This window comes from Geospiza fortis, unplaced genomic scaffold, assembly GCF_000277835.1.
Source record: "Geospiza fortis unplaced genomic scaffold, GeoFor_1.0 scaffold392, whole genome shotgun sequence".
NCBI classification, from domain to species: domain Eukaryota; kingdom Metazoa; phylum Chordata; class Aves; order Passeriformes; family Thraupidae; genus Geospiza; species Geospiza fortis.
Genome location: NW_005054541.1, coordinates 342,507 through 346,793, shown reverse-complemented (window position 1 = coordinate 346,793; position 4,287 = coordinate 342,507). Strand labels below are relative to the sequence as shown.

Sequence of the window (4,287 nt, the reverse complement as noted above, 5' to 3'; positions counted from 1 at the left end):
GGCCTCCCCTGGAGGGGGCGGGGGCGGCCCCCGGCGCGGCGGTGGCGGGCGCTGGCCGAGAGGAACCCGAGCGTGGCAGCCGTGGGCGCCTGGGTGGAGAGCGCGCCCGGGCAGCAGAGCCCGGCCTTTGTGAGTGCACCGAGGGCGCCTCTGCCGGGGCTTGCACCCTTCCGTGGGCCGGTGGAACACCCAGCGGGGCCAGAGCCAAAGGGGATCTTTTTCTCAGCCTGAGGGCAGCCAGGAGCATGGCTCCTCAAAATAATAATTTGTTTTAATGTGATTTAGCGGGGTCAGAAGCTGCTGTGATGTCCATGTAGTCTGGCCTCCCCTTTGCACGAGCTCTGTGTTTTGCAGAGATAAACAAAACTCTGCAACTTTGTGACAGTTGTAAAGCCGGCCTGTTTATTACAGTGTATTTGTTACAGGTCTGTTTATTACAGCGCTGGACGCATGTGGAGGTTACTCTCTTTAAAAGACATGCGTACTCTTGGGGACTTCAGGTCTCTTTTTTATTTTCTTCTCAAATACGTATGCATACAATTAATTTTATTTTCTTCTCAAATACATATGCACAATAGGTTCATACATATTCATTTTTACAAATTTCACGTGACATTTGCTACTAGTTCTTCTTTATCAGAAAGAATTCTTAGGTCAGGCTGACCTGCTCTCACAGTAGTCTCTGTTTCTCTTTATCACTTTCTGTCTTTTTTCCCTTTATCTCTGTCTTTCACTGAAGCAGTTTCTCTGAGTTTAGGCTTTTTTGCAATCAGGCTAAATAGTTATGTTTTCAAACTACAGACTTAACTCAAAGATGTACATTTCACTTAAATCAAAATGGATTTCTCCTCTGGAGAATTTCTACTTAGTCTCACCTCAGCATCTCTCTGGGTTGATCCCCCTCCAATAAACTGTGTTTTTTGAGGAGAAATGCATCAATTTTAAATATCAGTCAGGTGGGGAACCCAGCCAGTGCTGCTTCTTGTTTTTCCATTCATCTCTTAAGGATGTCAGGGAGTTGAGATTTTATTCTGTGTTGCTGATTAGAAAAAAAAATTAAAAAATTAAGCTGAGTGTTTCAGGGTCTGGAGCCCATCTCTGCTGTACCCTATTAGAAACACATAAGGAAATCTTCATGGATGCTTATCTCAGGGATTTCTGTTTTGAGGGTTGTTCTAAGAGGACTAAAAGTGCATTAAATATTGGATTATGAGTTCAGTCCCCTGTAATTAATGTCTGAACATTATAGAAGCTCCTGCCCTTCTGAGATGATTTATTTCTATATTGTAATTTAAATCCTGAAAGGCTGAGATAATTTATGGAAATCAATCATCTCCATATTCCACAGGACTTCCATCTTGGCACTATGGAACTTCTGGGGGAGCTGATCTTTTCCTGACAGCTTCAGGGGGCCTGGATGCTCCTGGGGCTCCCCATGTGAGCCTTCCAGAGGTGAATGAAGCTGCCCAGGGTTATCTGAGCTTATTTAATACACTTAATTAATCCATAGTAATGCCTTATGCATCAGAGTTGCTGCTGAGGTGGGCAGTGGGTGAGCAGGCACTGGGCTGTTCCCTGGAGCACTCTCTTGGTTTCATCCCTAACAGGGTGGATTTCTCCCCATCTTGAAGTTTTGTTGGGCTGTGCTGACCCTGCTGCTCCAAGTCCATCTTGGGCCTCACCCCTTTCCTACATCCCTTCAGTCTCTGGTTTCTCTTGCTGTGTTGGCAGCCAGGAGAGCAGTGCTGTTTTAATTTAAGCCATAGTGCTGTTGCTTGGCAGAATTGCAAAGAAAACAAAATGGGATTTTTGGGTTTCTCAGGTCATTGCTCTTAATCTTTCACTTCAGATGGTACAGACATTCTGAAGCAGTGCTGTGCTCTATGAACTGCACCCCGATGTGCTTCCAGCCTTGCAGAACATCACCAGGGTGAGGGGCTGGCCTGTTCCTATGGATCCAGGCTTTGGATATTTGAGCATCTTTTAATAGGAGCTGGGAGCTGCTCCAAGGGTTTCCTTTTTCTTTGCTTCCCTGTGTGTTGCAGGGAGGCAAAGGCAGAGATGTGCATGCTCTGTATCTCTAGTCAGACTCAATCCAACCCATAATAACCTAGTAGATATCGTCCAAGCTGTTATTCCACATATTTTTAAACAAAAAATGAAGTTTGCTCTGAGTGCTGCTTGTCTGCCTGGTCACTCTGGGTGGGGGAAAAGAGAATCCAGGGACCCAGGCTGCTCTAGTGCTCCAGTTTAGCTTGAAAACCCTGGTGAAATCTGCTTCCACCTCACCCAGGCTTCAGCATCCCGGGTGGAGGAGGAGCTGAAGGAGCAGCAGCTGAAGAAGGCAGCCAGCCTGAGGAGGTTCCAGGGCGAGGTGAGGCAGCGCGTGAACCGGCAGGCCAGGCTGCGCCGCAGGCTGGAGCTGCAGAAGGCCTACGAAGCAGTAAGTGAGGCTCTGTCAGGAGAAACTCTTCCAGACACAGCATAAATTGGGAAAAACCCAAACCCTGGGGCTTAGGTCAACACCTAAGTCAAGGTGTTAATGAGAAAAAATGAGAAAATCTGAGGTTTCAGACCCTGTGGTGGCAAACAGTGTCCAGGCTGGGTCAGCGTGACACTTTGGTTGGTGCTGGAGATGCTTTGAAGCCTCCCCAGGGAAAGGTTACTGGCTCCCTCAGGCAACGGCAGAACAGAGTTCTGAAGCTCTCTGTGGAATTGCCTGGAGTTAAAAAACATCCAGGCAGGAGTTGGGAATGATGTGGATGTGTCCTGGCTGCCTTTGAAACAAAGCAGTTTTTCTGCTGTTTCTTCTCCGATCCCTTTTCCAGAGCAGCCAAGTAATTTTCAAACAACACTTTCCCTCTGCCTCCACATTCCCTTTCCCCCCATGGGCTTGTTTTGGATTATCCTGTGAATATATTTAATTCTTTCTATGCTCAAACAAGTGCTGGGGAGGCTTGCCAGGATCTGACTGTGGCAGAAAAGAGAATGCACTGACATGTCACCAGCTTTGGCTGCCCTTGGGGTGTTTGGGCTGTTTCCATGGCTGGCTGGGGATGTCCTCATGTAACTCTGCCAGCTCCAAGCGGGAAGGCCGCAAATGCCCTCAGCCCCAAAGAACCTGATGCTTCTTTGTATTCTCAGCATGGAGAGCCAAAACCTCCCTCCCAAGGGTGGTGAAATGTCCCCACAGTTGACATCTTGCTGGGTCACGGTTGGAGATCCCTGTGGCTTTTTCCTGGCAGGTGGAGAGGGAGAGCTGTGCTGCTGTGCAGTACTTGAGCCCCTGGAAGAACACGTGCCTGTTCCAGAGCCTCCCTGCTCCCATCATCTGTGCACCCAGTGGCTCTGGCCCAGCCCAGCCAGAAGAGGAGCACGGGGAGCCATTCCAGCAGCAAGCTGCCGAGGTGAGCCCTGCCCCTCCTGCGCTTCCATCGCTGCTTTGGCGTTTTGGATCCTCGGGGTTTGAAATGGGGAACGGGCCATGTTTTCTTTTTGTCTTCTACAGCACATCCCTGTTATTTGCGTTTAGCTATTGAATGAAACGTCAGCTCACACTGTCACCCTGAACGCTGTGGTGCTCCTCAGAGCATCCAGCTCTGTGTCTCATCCCACATGCTGTGGCTGAGCTGGTCTGGCTGCTGGCAGGCTCGGTGCTTTCCCAGCCGTGTCCTGGCGCAGATGTGGCACTAGGTGGTGCCACCTCATCGCAGCTTGTCTTGTGCAGCCCGAAATCTGGGAAAACCTGCCTTCAGGACTGTTTAAGCTTTTTTTTTTTTTTTTTAATGGTGATGTTTATGGTGCATTTGGTGGTTTAGAAAGCCTGTGTGCTCGCCTCGGAGCTGGAGTTATTCCAGTTGGAGCACCATGGGATGCATTCCAGTTGAAGTAACTTGGGGTAGAAAATCACTTCTGGCTGGATACCAAGCAAGCAAATTTGGGATCTGGCATCTCAGCAACATGTTTTGGGAGCAGCTGAGTTGCCTGGATCAGAATTTCGGTACCTGGGGGCAGCTCTGAAAGACCCTGATTGTGTGTTGGGTCGTGCTGCCTTGATGGAGCTCCTTGGCTGGAGCAGACTGACTGGGAGATGTCTCCTTGCAGCTGAACTTGTGCTGTGTTTTCTTTGCCTCCCCTCTGGGCTCAGCTCAGCAGGGCTGTGCAGCAGGTGCGGCGCAGGCTGGCCTCCCGCAGGATCCTGTCCCACGTGTCCCACGGCGCCTGGAGGCAGGAGGTGAGGAGGGCAGAGAAATCACCTTGCAAACTGCTCTGAAGGTTTGGCTCTAA

General features: G+C 49.7%; 1 protein-coding gene across 1 annotated transcript in view; it reads left to right on the top strand.

Moving 5' to 3' along the window:
- The first annotated feature begins 9 nt into the window (after positions 1–9).
- CCDC15 (coiled-coil domain containing 15) overlaps positions 10–4,287 on the top strand; it is a 14,019-nt gene continuing 9,741 nt past the window's right edge. The window contains exons 1-4 of the mRNA XM_031063898.1: positions 10–129; positions 2,294–2,443; positions 3,246–3,407; positions 4,148–4,234. The gene's annotated coding sequence lies outside the window, so the exon portion shown is untranslated. The remainder of the gene's footprint in view (positions 130–2,293; positions 2,444–3,245; positions 3,408–4,147; positions 4,235–4,287) is intronic.